Below are 16,691 nucleotides of genomic sequence, written 5' to 3'. Positions count from 1 at the left end.
AGTCCTGGGTGTTCATTGGAAGGACTGATACTGAAGCTGAAACTCCAATACTTTGGCCACCTGATGCAAAGAGCTAACTCATTTGAAAAGACCCTGATGCTGGGAGGGATTGAGAGCAGGAGGAGAAGGGGACGACAGAGGATGAGACTGTTAGATGGCACCACCGACTCGATGGACAAGGGTTTGGGTGGACTCCAGGAGTTGGTGATGGACAGGGAGGCCTGGCGTGCTGCGGTTCATGGGGTCTCAAAGAGTCAGACACCTGAGCGACTGAACTTGAACTGAAATCTCTTGCTTTTAATAACCCCCTCCATGAAACCTACTTCTGCCCTCTGGAGTTACATAAGTTTATAGTCTGTCATCTTATTAAAAGGCTCTCTCATTTGAATAACATTGTCTTTGTACTTGCTGTTCTAACTTGTGAACCTAAGCATCCCTGATTTCTTTAAGTAACCTTTATCAGATAAAGATTCCAGACTTTTGTTCCCCAAGTGGTTACCTCTAGAAACAACTTAATTATAACTGTTTAGAAGGTGACCCCTGTACACAGCATAAGACACTGCCATGTGCTAACAATAACTGATACACAGGAGAGGATCATGACTTTTCCAAAGTCACACTGGTGGTAAGTGGAATAGGCACAATTTAAAGCTGGGGCTTTGGCCTTCTATGCCAGTTCCCATCTGATCTATAAATATAGATGAAGAGTAAAGTCCCTTTCATTCCTTCTCCAACCACATCTTAACACAATAATCTCATTTCGGCCTCATTTACCTTATATTTAGTAATCTTCTTCCAAATCCAGACATACAAACACTGGAACTGGCCTGGACAACCTGGGATGTAGGGTCACCTTTATATATTTCCTTTGCATATCTGCCTTTTAATAATTAAAGCTGCATGTATTTATGAGAATAAATAGAGTGAATAAAATATAAACAAAACAAAGGAGATTTATTTTTTTTAAAAGATCTCTTAAAATAAGCTTTTGTCTTTTTTCCTACATTAAAGATTAGATAACCTTTTCTCAGCGCATTCAGTGAATTTTCAAGGGCATTTCCCCCTCATTTGCCCTTTGAAATGGAATTACTGCCATTTAAAGGTGATATGCAAACTGTCATACCTACGCTTACTACAGCTGTCTACGAATATGACATTCAGGCTGATGTACATTGCTGGAGGGTGATGGACAAGGAGCTGGTATAATGTTAACACATCCTCTACTTCAGTTGTAAACAGAATTCTATTTTCATTTCTGTCAGTCCTGAGGTTTGGATTGAATTTTAGTTTCCTAGTCCCCAGGAGCATATCTATGTGATCTTTACAAATAATTGTCCCAAATATGAAGTTGACCACATGGCAATCGGTCCAAAAATGCAACCAACTTGTCCAAAATTTGTAAGGTCTATCCTGGAGAAGGAAATGTCAACCCACTCCAGTATATCTGCCTGGAAAATCCCATGGATCGAGGAGCCTGGTAGGCTACAGTCCACGGGGTCACAAAGAGTGGGACAGGACTGAGCGACTTCACTTTCACTTTCATTTTCATGCTGGAGAAATTAGTGCTGTTTTCACCAGAAGTAGCTAGCTTCCTTCTAGTTGGTCTTGGGTCTGTTAAGCAGGTGCAGAAATTTAAAGAAAGAGGGGGAAAGCATGACCCTTGCCTCCCACTCACTTTACAATCTCCTAAGGAAATGAACTGAAAAAAAAATGGAATGATGAAGCTTAAACTGAAGTCCATGGAAGAAGGAGAGAAGAGACTTCAGTGGACAGCACTGGCCACATCCGGCATCATAGACGTGGTGGACGTTGAAGCCGGGCAGAATTTCCATAGAGAGAGGCAGGCCTTCTGACTCATGCATAGAGACGCCTGATTATTATTAACTTGTACTGTGCTTTTACTTGTTTCATATCCTGTGCTAGAATCTGAATATACAGAAAGAAAAATAATAAAAGACTACACTAAAGTTTCTATTCCTGAATACTCAGTACTTACTACTGGACACCATGACAGTTTTGGAATACATATTCCTTTCATTTGTGATTTAGTATCAGGAAGTGTATCTATATCACAGAAGGAAACAAACTCCTTTGTGCTCTCTTACATGCCTATATTCATGAAATCCTAAATTTGTGTTGTCATAGATGAAGAAATTTCATTTTAAAAAATCAGCAAATTCCATCTGGTCTATGCAACAGGTTCTTTAGAGGATATCATGCATGTTTTTACAAATTCACCTCATTGGCTTGCTCCTGAGTGAGTAATTAATTATTTAAGAATTCTGAGGGACAGATGCATTCCTTTCTATTGTTAACACGTATATTCCCAAAAACTGATTTGAGAAAAAAATGGACAATATAAGTAAATTAATATTTCCAAAATAGTATACTATCAGGGAGTGATATAATTAAAATCTTCTCCTTAATACCATAAAAAGGAGGCAGATTTTGTCTTGGCTGTTTCAGTTCAATGTGGATCAAAGGCAAGAGCGTTGACTACATCACCTGCCAACCCCCTTCTGTCTTTTTATTCCATATGTTTTAGAAGTGCAATATCTATTGATATAAAATAAGCACTTGCAAAGGACCAAAAGAGTGTTCAGAAGGCTGTCACAAGAAAGCTGATGAAGGACTCCTCAGAAGTTTTGTAAATTTACATGCAAAAATTAGAGTCCCATAACCATAATTTAATTAAAACTTTTTTTTGAGAAAGGAAATGTTTTTCTTCATATTTTATCTCTATGACAACTAAATAGGTTTGGAGCAGTGCCATTACACTAATTAAGGACATGGCCTCACAACATGACCTTCTATGAAGATTAAATGCAAATGTGTGCATTATCTAGTTTCAATTAGGCTGCTGCATTCCTGGCTTGCAGTTGTGAGCAAACACTGTTTTGTATAAAGCACATGAATTGAAAATTGTTTCTTAAGAATTCAATAAAACTAAGGGGAATGAAAAGGAGCCCGCTGCTTGTATCACACACATTGATGTAGAACCTGGAGGTCTGTATCCACTCATTTATCTTTCCATCCTTCTGTCTGACATCACTGAGCCCCTCCTGTAAGCCAGGCAAAGGCTGGGAGGACAAATAAAAATTTCTGTCTACTAATGAGCTCCCTCTGGTGATGGCGACCCACGTAAACATGATAATTACGAAACATGCCCAGAGCATCTGGATTATAACGAGATGAAACCCACTGGTAGCAGGGTTGGGGGTGGGGATGGGAGACAGAAGAATGTCCTCTGGGAAGATACAAACAACCTAATGCTTATTTGCTTATATTTTATTTATTGTTTATCTATATCCCTACTCATTTTCCATCTCATATTATTTTGATGGAAATTGTTTCACCTGTGAATATGTCAGTATGTATCTCTAAAAGATAAGGACCTATTTTTAATACGACCACAGTATCATTATCACATCTAAAATATTACCAATAACATCACCAAATATCCAGTTGGTATTCATATTCCCAACTGTCTCATAAATGTCATGAATTGTTTTTTTTAGTTTGTTTGAATCTGAATCCACTACGTTTATTAATAACAATTAGTTGATTCATCTTTTAAGTGCTTTCCCTACATTTCTTTTCTCCTTGTTACTTATTTGTTGAACAAGTCTAACTTTTAAAGGATGAGTGGGAGGGACGTTCAAGAGGGAGGGGATATATGGTATACTTAAAACTGATTCACATTGTTGGGCAGCAGAAGCTAACACAACATTGTAATGTGATTACCCTCCAAAAAATCTGATGATAAACCATAAAGGAAAAGAATATTAAAAAAGAATGTATATATGTATAACCGAATCACTTTGCTGTACATCAGGAATTAACATTGTAAATTAACTATACATCAATATAAAATTGAAGGGAAGCCCAATAATAAAAAAATAAATAAGAAAAAAGATAAAATCAAACAAAAAACCAACCAACAACAAAAAAAAGGATGAGTGGGGTTAAGATAAAGAAGAAAGGATTAGGAAAAGCAGTTTAGAGTTGCCAGGAACAAAAAATACTACAAAGACATCAAGATCTTCCTTGCTTTCCCTAAACACAAACTCTGTGATCATTTTTATTTCAGAAATACTGCTCAGTATACACTATCTCCTTTGAATACTCACTGGAAGGACTGATGCTGAAGCTGAAGCTCCAGTATGTTGGCCACCTAATGCAAACAGCTGACTCACTGGAAAAGTCCCTGATGCTGGGAAAGACTGAGGGCAGGAGAAAAGGGGGTCAGAGGATGAGACGGCTGGATGGCATCACCGACTCACTGAACATGAGTTTGAGCAAACTCCAGGAGATAGTGAAGGACGGGCAAGCTTGGCGTGCTGCAGTCCATGGGGTCACAGAGAGTTGGACAGGACCGGGCAACCGTGTGACTGAATGACAAACACTGTCCCCTTACAATGCCCTTCTCCATGTGGATGTTAAATTCCCACATCACCTTCAAGGCTCAGCTCCGAAATTATTCTCAACTTCTAAATCTTACACTGTCTCCACCCTCCCTAAAAATATTACCTGGGATCTATCAATTAATCACGTTAGATGCGGGGCAGGAAAAGATAAATGAAATCAAATCCCTGCCCTCAAGAAACTCACTGGGGGATATTTTTGGCAAGAAAGACAGTGATGCCACACTCTGGCCTTTAAATGTACATTTCCCCGTATAATTCAGTCAAAGCAAGTATGTGCTCATTGCTGTGTAAGGCATAAGCTTGGAAGCAGTCAGAAAAAGTTAGATTTGCTACAAAATCATTAATGAATAGTCATGCTCTTTCAGTTTTGATTTAAAGATAGAAAGCATGACTTTGTCAATAGGCTAAATACTTAAGACTGTGTGCTTTATAGCTTTTTCTAAGGTTCCTATCTTATGCAAAGGTTGTAAGAAGACTAATACTGGAATATTAGATAATCAAATTGTAATGAGTTTAGCTGGTTCTCTATGACTCACATTTCTACTTTTTATATAGCTATTGAAGCAACTGAAGCAAACAATATAAAAATGTATTACCGAATCATAATTGTAAATGATGCTGGAAAGCCCAGAACACTCTTTCATTCACTTCAGGGCTGTCAAAATTTCCTTGGGTTTGCACATTTGGGCCTTTACAAGTAAAAATAAATGATCTTCAAATTTACCACGCCAGCACCTTACACAGTGTCTTGCATATAAAGGACAGGAATGGATGACACTGGGCTTTCCTGCCACTTTGTAGCTGTGTGATCAAGTCTTATATTCTCCTCTCCTCCCAGAGTGCAGTTATGAGAGGTAAAGGAGATAGTGTGTGCAAGGCAGCAATAAATACATGCAAGATTTAGTTATCATTTGTTAAATAAATCAATAAAAAAACTGAATATTTTGCCCCGTCCTTCATTCCTGTCCTATTCAAATTCCTGGCCAATCTCTCCAGACAACCTCAAGTAATATATCCTTTATCACTGCTTTAAAAATTACACAGGGCTATCTCAAGCATTTTAGCACATAATTATACATTGTTTCTGTGTCTGACTGTTATTCTCCTCCATTGTAGCCACAGCTTTTAAAAAATGAGATGGGTTTGACACAGAAGTGATGTCAAAATATTTAACACCTAACTCTTTAGTTAATCTTTAGCTAATCAATTAGCTCTTCAGCTGCTCAATCAAGGCCTGGGAAAGGAACTGGAGTTGGGAGTAGTTTAAAGCAGCTCAGAGGGGGAAAAGCTATTTACCAAGAAGAATATAAGCATTTCAATGATTTAAGAACCAGGAGTTCTGTGTGTAGTCTGAATGTCAATACTGGTCTCTTTGACACCTCTCTGGCATTCCCTATTTGTTTAGAAACTCAAAACACTTACTAATGAGGTGAGATATTCAGCCCAGAAACAGTTTATCTTGCTATTTCTCTACCTGCATAAGGAAACCTCAAAACTAAACAAAGAAGAGTTTATCTGGTTAGTGCTACGAGAAGTAAAGTCATGTCATGGGATAATGGCAGCTTTTCATTCTGGGATGACATATGTGCTTTTAAAAAAATCAACATTATCCATCACCCTTGCACTATTTTTAGTTTCTTCTTGCTCTGCACCGAAGAGCTGTCTTTTACAGAAGAAACCAGCGCCCTGGGGAGCATTTGCTACCTGATCACTGCTGCCTCCTCTCACTCAGGCATCTTCTCTGAGTGAGTCTCTGGCTCCCCACTCACACAGCTGGGCTGTGACCAGCCACACGTTTGGCTTCGTGTTTTCTGAACAGATTTGCTGCACCAGAAGCAAATGGCAAGAGAAAATAAACTTTGATTCCTTTCGCTGCCATTACTGAGTGTTCTTTGGAAAGAAGCTAGAGGAATGAGTATCTAGGACCACGCTCATTAGGTAGGTGGGTTGACAGCATTTAACAACCTTCATGACATAAAAAGAGAATGTTTTATGATTGCATTTAGATGCCAGAAAATTGTGAACAGTATGAACACACTTCCTATAGGAAGGAAGTCATAGTCTCGTCACTCCTGTGCTGCAAAACGGGAAAAACAACCCAAAACACGGCTAAATAAATCTGGAGTCAGGAGTTTTAGTAAAAACTGTTACCAAGCCCACCTAGTACAGTTTTATGCAGGAAGTATTTTACTTCTTCAATGGAAAGAAAAAGTGAGTATTGGCTAAGGCTGAAGAACTAAAGAAGGAATAAATTATATAAACTATGAATAACACAGACACCAAAATTTAATCTAATTTTGCTATGGAGCACTGGTATCTGGCTAACAAATATTTTAGTCTATCTCATTCTCAGTAAGGTAATATACTACACAATTAGCAAGTAAACGCATCTACCCTCATTTGTCTTATACCTTTGTTTTGTTTTTGTCTTATATAATTTTTTAGCATGAAAAATTTCATGATATCAAAATCTAAATAAATCTGAGGCACCGAGTGAGCCAAACTTCTTGAAAAGGTCTCACAGAAGCAAAAAAAGGAGAAAAAAAAGATGACAATGGTATTGTCTAGCTCTAAAGTTCTATAATTTTGAAACAGGGGACAAATTTTAAGGTTGATATTGAATTGACTTCAAATCTGTACACACATTGTAAAAAAATAATGATATGACTGTGGCTCTGCTTAAAACCCAACTGTTACCATCCAATAACAACAGGTTTTGGTGAAACTGATACATCAGGTTTTCTATTAATTATACCACTGGTCAAATTGCTTCTAGCTGGCAACTTCTGCAATAGTGAGTGCCAATGTGAAGATAAACAGAGAGCTAAATAATTACCTGGTTGGCTTTTGTGACTGCAGAAAGCTTTTTCCTCTGCCTCACGCCCTTGCCTCTCTCTCATTTCCTGGTAAAGCCCTGCTCACCATGCCAATACTTAAAGGCGTGCACTGCCTTCTCCCCATCCCGTACTACACTAACTCCAGTGGGCGTCTGTATGCTGTGTGCTGTACATGTCACAAGCTGAAGACCAAGTATCATTCCACCATCACCACAATCTCGCTTTTTGTTTGTTTTTTTTTTCTTTTGACCACACTGCATGGCTTATAGGATCTTAGTTCCCCAAGCAGGGATTTAACTTGGGCCCCCACAGTGACAGTGGATTGTCCTAACCACTGGGCCACCAGGGAATTCCTCACTATCCCTTCCTAACAGTAACAGCTGCCAGACTTTGTTTTGGGACTTCTCAGGTCATAGGGAGTCTGCCTTTATCCTGTTTAAGCTTCACAGTGGGCTCGTGATTTGGCTCTATGTTCATGGGTAAGCCAGTCCATTCAAAGTGAACTTTAGGGACCATTCTCAGGCTCACTTTCTGGCTGGATATGACTAAGAAAACAAGCTGTCCAGGAGCCACTGGCAACCATTCTGGAACCATGAGGGCAGTTAGGGTTAGGATACAGCTAATCTCAATACAGACAGCATGTCAAAACCTAAAGAAACAGATTTCTTGACAGCTCTGTGAGCCACAGGATCAGACCTCTGAGGCTGTTTTTACTGCTGGACTTTTGGGTTACACTCACCAATACATTTCCTTTATCAATCAAGCCAGTTTGAGTCATGGTGCCTATTCCTTGCAACAGAAAGCAACTTCAACTGCTCTTGTCATGGCGCAGGAGGGATCACACTGTGTTACAATGTGGGCTCACGTGCCCATTCCTCTCGGATTATAAATGCGGTGAGTCCAAGGATTATTACTGTTCCTTTTTGTAATCTCAGCACCTAGCAGAACATCTGGCAGTAGTCTGTGCATACTAACTGATTAATAACTGACAAACAAGCAAACAAGTATGTAACACAAGCTAATCCAGATTATTCCAGCCAAAAAACACCTCTTTCCCAGTATTTTATATTTTAAAACCTGTGACTGGAGTCCCTCTACTGAGTTAGATATCCACGGCATATTTATAACCATTTTCTATTCTAATTCAGTTAACTAAGAGTGCTTTTTCTCCTTTTTCCTCCTAATTACATAAATAATACATGCTCATTACCAAAGTTCAAATGATACATAAAGCACAAAAAATAAAGTAAAAGATGATGGGATTACCATCACCCAAGGCATACTCAATTAGAAGTTTTCAATTCAGAGGTTAAATGACAAATTTTGTTTTGTCCTGTTTCTATTTGTCAAATGTGACACAGACGTTAGTCGTCACAGAATCATAAGTTTAACTTCTGTATTTTCAGACTGGGGGAACATTTGATGTAGGCACACTATGTGCTGAGTTTTTAACGTGCTTAGATACTTTCACGTGGACGAGGGACTAGCTGCTGATCAGGACATGAGTTGTCTCATTTTTGTTTTCCCAACAGCCTTGCTTTATAGCTAAGGAAAGTAAGGTTGCCAGATTTGGTAGTAGAAAATATGTCCCAGGTTTGGGAATATACACACTGCTATATTTAAAATGGATAAGTGACAAGGACCTACTGTATAGCACAAAAAACTCTGTTCAATGTTATGTGGCAGCCGGGATGGGAGGGGAATTTCGGGGAGAATGGATACATGTATATGTATGGCTGAGTCCCTTCCCTGGTCACTTGGAATTATCACAACATTCGGCTATATCCCAAAACAAACAAAAAAAAAGGTTTTGATTCTTTTTTTTTTAAATGGGGGGGGGTTACCCGAAATTAGCACTGAACTCTCAGAGCAACTACAGTTTCAAACGGCATATGGATAAATGGCAGTTTTAACCCAGCTGACCCTAATGTCACTGTCCAAAATCAGTCTATGCCTCTGAACTAGAAAAGAGACCAATGTCTAGTCTTGATGGATCACGTTGCAGTCAATTCCAAAATGGAACTTGAAAAGCTTTTAGTCTGAGATCTTCATAGCTTTGACCACTTTCTTGTTCAAGTGACTTCTTTTGGTTTAATGGGGAAAGGTCAAAAGCAAAAACGAAAGCCCCACAAAACCAACCCACTGGAGTTTGAGCTTTACTACTCTGAAGTACTGGTAAACATTGTTCCGTGCAGTGTAGGGCTGTTCCTAACATTCCGGGGGCCGGGGGGCCCAAGGTAAGAATACAAGTAGAGTATGGCAGAAACCAACACAACATTGTAAAGCAATTACCCTCCAATTAAAAACAAGTAAATTTTAAACAATAAATTTTTTAAAAAAGCAAAAAACAAGTCGAGGCCCCCAGACCTGGGCCAGCCCCTTGTCTTTTCCATAGTTCCTTCCTGCACCACAAAAGGCCTTTTGTGCGGATGTGTGGCTATCCCAAGTCCAGTGATGATCAACAAAATACCACTACCTGGCCTCAACCCTAACCCCATGCCAGTAGCAAACGCACGGATTTCCTCACACCCAGGGGTGGGCACACACGTATGACCCTTGGAAATGGGCTCAGGATTGTTTAGGGAAGAAATTCTGGGATCCTATTTACCCGTATGTGGGCTAGAAAGCAAGTTCCAAATGGGCCCAGCCTCTTGCATCAGAGACTCCTCTCAAGTCAGAGGAATGCTGTCCAGGTCAAAGGACAATACTACTTCAGGGTAACTTTTAGATCTTACCTTGAGTTTAAGATATACGAACTTCTAAAACTCCATGTCTTTTAAGACTAAATTTTATACTTTGGTGAGGACTGTAAAGATGGCTCAGGAAAATGCGACCTTGATTAGTTAGCACAGACCAAAAATGAGAGTAACGAAAGTCTCCAACTTCATTTTTTTATACCCCCTGAATTCTGACAGAGGTTAAACACATGGGGAGAAGAGTCAAGGCAGTTACAGGTCCAAGATTCCAAAAGTGGAGTCATGTAACACTAGGCGAGTCCTACTGAACCTTCCTACCAAGGTGGTTACAGTATAGATTCTATAAGCAGGCATGTGTGAGTTCAAATTCTAAGTGCTGCCGTAAGTCAATTTATTTTTTAAATTAATAATTCATTTTTTTAATTAATTTTTTTTAATGGAAGGATTACTGCCTTACAGAATTGTGTTGTTTTCTGTCAAACCTCAACATGAATCAGCCATGTTGATTCATGAATAGGTATATATACCCCCTCCCTCCCATCTCCCTCCCCACCCCACCCCTCCAGGCTGACACAGAGCCCCTGTTTGAGTTTCCTGAGCCACACAGCAAATTCCCATCGGCTCTCTATTTTACATACGGTAATGTAAGTTTCCATGTTGCTCTCTCCATAACTCTCACTCTCTCCTCCCCTCTCTCCGTGTCCATAAGTCTGTTCTCTATGTCTGTTTCTCCATTGCCATAAGCCAATTTAAATTAGTATTTAAATAAACTTTTCTCTAATCTCATTTCCGAACTTGATATTGAGAAGCAAGATAGTACCTACCCAGTAGAGTCATGATGCAGAGTAAATGAGAAAAAGCAGGTAAAACATACAGCACAGTGTCTATCTACTATTATAATTACTAGTTTAATGCAATGTCTTTAAATGCAATGTCAGGGTCAGAATTATAGCCTATTCATTGTTTGGTAAATAACTTACAAGGCTATGATATATTATCTGGCATCAGTTTACCTTCATGCTCCACATTTGAAATCAAGTTTATTCTTTGAAAAAGTATGTAAAGACATTAGATATTGTTCTAAGAATTAGTGAAATGTGAACTGAAAGGTAATAATTATGCTTACTAGGTTTCCAAAATAAAACAAAAAAAATCATCTGGCAGAAGTATATCTTGCTAACAAGAAAAATTTTTATAATCTTCCTTTTTAATGTGCATATTTCTTTCAAATCAACATTAAATGAGTTCATATATTTTACAAAATTCGACATCTAACCATAATGACTACCTCTCACTGGGGTTCCCTTTGTATCAGACAATGTATTGTCGGTAACACGTACACAACATCATCATTCTGGCATCATCTTCCTAAGCTCCCTGAGCCCATTTTAGAGATAAGGAGAGTGAGGTGGTGATCACAGCGACACAGGCCCCTGCCCTTCCCGTTTGCTCGCTGCTGAAGCCAGGCCTCGGAACAGCTCCTGTAAACCTCTCCCCTTTATACCCCCCACAACCTTTCTCAGAAACCATGTGTCATGTAGGCAAAGTGTTCATGCCTCTTGGCTTTTAACCCTTTCTTAAGAGACAAGTTTTTTGGCGTGTATGTGCTCTCTCAGAAAGTTCTTGTTATAGTTCATATTCGTCTTCCTGTAAATTTAATTGAGAATAACTCATGCTAAATTTTCTTTTGTTGCTATTAAAGGAGCCGATTCCTGGTGGGTGGAGATGAAAAAAATCACCACCAAATGAGAAGAAACTCAGTTTATGGAAATTAGTTCATTGGCTTATTTCTCCATAAAACCACACTGAATCAAAACCCAGATACTGCTGCAAAATAAACCAGGGGCTCTGGCAGGAGATTTTTTAAAATACAGTACAGTAAAATTCAATGTACAATATATTGCAAAGGTACTTTACAACCACGTTTTTGGCATTAAGATACATTAACACTTTTAGGAACATTCAGCTGTGTGTCATGATCTTTACAAAGCATAGTGTGCTGATCAAACCATCAAATACAGATATTGGTTTATACCTGCAATGATTTGCTGAATTTCCTATCTTGATCATTACTGCTGTACCCCAGAGGTTTTGAACTGAACATAAGACAAAAAGACATTTTACAGACCCCTTGTGGGGCAACCGTTTGTAGATCAGAAACCAAGTCTCAGGTTACACACCCCTAAGTGCCAACCACAATACATCACTCCTCTGCTCTTTGAGCAGAACTTATTCAGAGAAATGGAAAATATGGAAAAGCTATTTATGGACAAAAGAAGTATGCCTGGAAAATGTGTTCCTGAAAAAAAAGATATATTCCATATTCCAAATTTGCCAAGTTTTGGGTTTTGGTGCAATCAGAAAGTGCGCTAGGAATGGAGAAACAACTTTATCTGAAGTACAGTGGTACTGGTCACCAAAATATTTATCAGGAAAAAGCAAAGAGCATGCTGAGGGGGAGGGTGCATACTTTTTATCAAGGCGATGCTAAAACGAGTTGCTTTCCTTGAGGATAAAGAGGACGTTCTTTTCAGATCTACAGATTCCACATCTAAAGAGAAAGTGCAATTATGCATAAAGTAAATGCTTTGGACAGACAAACCGTTATGGGTCCAGAAGACAGTAGCTCCTTGCCAGTGAAATAAAGCAAATGTCAACAAGCCAGACACACTTGAAACATTCAGAAAAATGTCTTGCTATTCCTTTCCATACATAATATGCCATATGACACCACAGTTAAATCTGTTACTGCAAAGAAAAAAAAAAAGTACACCAAGCTGTGGTTTCCATGAGATTTGGACAGAGGCAAACAAGCGGCAGAAAGGAGTCCGCGACGGTAAGAGTCTCGCTTCTTTCCTTCTGAGGAGGAAATGACTTCCTACAGCTAGCTGACCAGGAGTTCGCGCTCACCCTGCCTGGAGCCAGGATCCGGAGTGTGCCCAGATGCGGACCAAACGCAGCTTCAGGTAATTATTAACGGGAATAGGAAACTAGAGAAAACAGTCCCAAGTTACGCAAATACAACAGTCCTGCTTTCTGCATTTGTCTGTCCTGCGGGTGGGTTGTACAGCTCTTTCCATAACGATCCAGTCTGTTTTTTTCCCTCCTTCTCCCACATCACCAACAGGCATGCCAAATGCAAATCTGCTCACATTCTGATCCCATTCCGGCAAAAACACAGGGACTACCACCATACTGAGTTTCACAATAATCTCCACAATGACAATTATTCACAGCCCTTCAGTTCTGTTCACACAAAAGATTGCAATTTGAATCTTGCCTTGCAGAGGTTCAGCTCTATCGGAGCTGGTTACCAGGCAAACTGTCTGTTTTAAGAATCTCCGACTGCTGGGGAGGGTAAGCTGGGGGGTGGGGATGGACAAACCGCCCTGTACATACCTCCTTTTGGCAGCTAGGCAAAACAATTTCGTGACAAAGAGACTTGTTCTTTTCAAAGCTCACCCAACAAATGAAACTGACAGAATGAAACCTGAGAAACTTTAGCAACCAAAGAAAGCAGCCTTCCAAGGATCAAGGTGAATAATTGATTTGTCGGCTTTTGTTTCATCTTTTAAGCTATTCTGCTCATTAAATAGAACTGTGGAATTTGTCAGAAGCCCAAACACTGACACACACTTCTGACAGCAAGTGCATATTTCAAACTACAGATTCATTCGCCAAGCTTATTCAACAACGATTAGCTGCAAAGCCGGGAACTTACCGAGCACAAAATTATTGGAACAAAGCAGGGAGGAGGCAGGAGGCACCAAAAGCAGCTTCTCCGTCTCGTTGGTGCCAGGTTCTCCTGTCTGCCGTCCGGTTCACACTTGCCTTTATAACTAAGACTCCGGCAGAACTCACTAGCGAAACCTGATGAATTATAAAACAGCCCCTCCTAGACTCTCATATTTTACATCACAGGGGGTGACCACGCAGCATCCTCTCTCCCTGGGTACATATATTTCCTTGTAACTCATCCTGGTAAATATATCAGCCTTAGAAGCAGTGACAGTAATTGGTGTTTGGGATGTACCAGCACGAACCAATAAGATGCTTTCCCACCATCCGTACCTCACCCCCATCCTCCACTCGAGTTCCCCCACACCTTGTTAAGGTGGATCCACCCAACCCAGTGGGGGTAGGCAACCATGGCAAAATGTGAAGGAAAGCCCGTGAGTCTCCGATGCCTACACGGCAAGGCGTAGTACTCAGGTTCAATCCTCATAATAGCTCTGTCAAGGCCAGCACTCATATCTGCACAGCCCGGCACAGTGCACCAAGCACTTCGCTCTCCCTGAGAGCAGGGCTTCGCTGAGCCCCTCAGCAACAAGCAGAGTTCAGCAGCGCTACAGTGTAAATGAGCTATCAGAGAAGTTAGTGACTCTGTCCAGTGCTCCTAGAAAGGGAAGATGTAAGAGGCCCTAGAGGTTCGGGGGTTCAAGCTGCCCGCTGTGCAGATGAGGAGTCCGTAGGAAGAGAGAGAGAGAATGGCTTGCGCAGGTCACACAGTTTCCAAGTACGATTTGAGCCTGACCCCAAACCCAGGTCTTCTGATGTCAAAACAGTGTCTTTCTCTCCTACCATGCTACCTCTAGAGCAAAGAAGCCCTGAAAACAGGGAGAAGGGCAGAAATCAGAAACAGTCCCATTGATTGGCCAAAAATCATTAACAGGCAGTCAGCACAGAGGAGCAGTATCTGAGCTTTCTGTTTCCTCACGGACAAGGTCAATATAACCTCTCTAGGTTCACTGAGTATCAACAGCAGAAATCATGGTTTTGATAATAATAGCTATTATCAAGCACTTCTCATATGCCAGGCAGTTAGTTTTAGTGCCCAGGCTCGTTTAATCTTTATTTAATCCTCAAAACATTTCTATGAGGTAGGTATTATCATGAACAACATATTTCAGATGAAAAAAAAAATCTGAGATTCAGAGAGGTTAACACATCTGAGTAGGATACCAGCTGCTAAGTGACAGGGCTGGAATCGACTCCAGGCAACCTGGTTCCAGAGCCCACGCTCTTAAACATATCCTCCCATCCCAAGTAGTGTTTCACATTCAACTGTAGGGGCAGACGGGCATGTGAGCAGGTTTACTTACTATGGCCTTTCGTAGAAATTACAGAAAGAGCATAGGTTTAGGGACCCAAGAGCCTTATGCTTAAATCGTAGCTTTGTCACTGACTTTATAGTATCATGGGTTGCTTTATCCATAAAAATGGATATGCTAATGTTTACCTTGCATGATTAAATACATCAAGAAAACATAGTGCCTGAAAAAAAAAAACAACCAAAAACCAAATAAACAAAACAATAAAAAAGAAGAAAATGCAGTGTCTGGTTATAATGCATACTCCCAAAATTACTGGTTATTATTCTTACCACACTTCTTGTTGGAAAATGGATTTCTGTCTCATTTCTCTTTAACCTGTCTTTTTCCATGTAAACTGTTTTCCAAGGAGTAGTCTGTTAAGAGGGCTTCTGTGGTGGCTCAGAAGGTAAAGAATATGCCTCCAGTGCAGGATACCTGGGTTAAATCCATGGATCGGGAAGGTCCTATGAGAAGGGAATGGCCACCCACTTCAGCGTTCTTGCCTGAAGAATCCCGTGGACAGAGGAGCCTGGCAGGCTACAGTCCAAGCAGTCGCAAAGAGTCGGACACAACTGAACAACTAAGCGCGTGCACACACACACACACACACTCTGTTAAGACTGTGAATCTGCCAGCCTGTGAAGGAGTGGAAACAACACCAGGCAGATCTATCACCCAGACTGAAGAGTGTCACCAGGAACATGGGGGCTTTCTGCCCACGTGGCAGGCCTGGGGGCCCTGTTCTGGGCTATCTGTTCATCTCCCTAGCTTCTCCTCCACTTCACTTCCGCCACTAGTCAGATGAACTCACCAGCCCAGGAAAGCACACACAACAGCACGTTGGCTATCCACACTGAGACCAATTTGGCTCCCTCTACCCGCTTCAAACAAGCACCTGCCACATAACAACAGAGCAATTTTGCACACGGCTCTACGTCTACTGCCATCAGGTCAGGCCATGCCAAGCAATGAAACGGTACTGTCTCTAAAGTTCCACTGCAAACTTCTGTCCTAACTTAGTATGAGCCACGATTTGGTCACCTGCCAGGTCCCAACCTGGTGAGCTTATCCATGTAAGAGATTACTGTCTCCAAGGCATGCCATCAACGTTCCCTGAGGGATATCAGTGTTACCCTCTGTGGGACAAGGTGATGCTATAATATTCCAGGCTATTCAGGTATAAATACAAGAGATTTCCTTAGCTCTGTGCTTCTAAAGAGTGTCTGAGTAGCCAACTTCATTTACTAACGTATGTACTTATTCTCTCTGTTTTTTCCTCCAAGTATATTACTAGAGGATATGGAATACAAGTAGATGAGGTGCCCACTCTTCTCATGACCATAATACTAGACACTGTAGGATCAGAGGTATGCAACATAATCAGGAGATTGGGGGAGAGGGATTTGAATTTCTAAACAGGTGTAGTAAATAAATGGTAACTGTGATTACAAGATAAAGGGTTACTTCCAATATTATTATGTGGGAAGACTCTTGAGAATCCCTTGGACTGAAAGCAGACCAAACCAGTCAATCCTAGAGGAAATCAACCTTAAATATTCATTGGAAGGACTGATACTGAAGCTGAAGCTCCAATACTCTGGCCACCTAATGCCAAGAGCCAACTCACTGGAAAAAGAC

At 40.5% G+C, this 16,691-nt stretch overlaps 1 protein-coding gene across 7 annotated transcripts in view; it reads right to left on the bottom strand.

Annotated features, from left to right (window-relative positions):
• The window catches only part of DLG2 (discs large MAGUK scaffold protein 2), a 2,219,272-nt gene that overhangs the window by 210,261 nt on the left and 1,992,320 nt on the right, over window positions 1-16,691 (bottom strand). Inside the window, exon 1 of one of the 7 annotated variants that reach the window (XM_065936969.1) lies at window positions 13,682-13,798. The exons of the other annotated variants lie outside the window; for them this stretch is intronic. The gene's annotated coding sequence lies outside the window, so the exon portion shown is untranslated. Of the gene's footprint in view, window positions 1-13,681; window positions 13,799-16,691 lie in introns of those variants that run through there. 7 annotated transcript variants of the gene reach the window in all.

The sequence above is a fragment of the Muntiacus reevesi genome, chromosome 5 (assembly GCF_963930625.1).
Source record: "Muntiacus reevesi chromosome 5, mMunRee1.1, whole genome shotgun sequence".
In the NCBI taxonomy this organism is placed as follows: Eukaryota; Metazoa; Chordata; class Mammalia; order Artiodactyla; family Cervidae; genus Muntiacus; species Muntiacus reevesi.
This window is presented reverse-complemented; position numbering and strand designations above follow the sequence as displayed.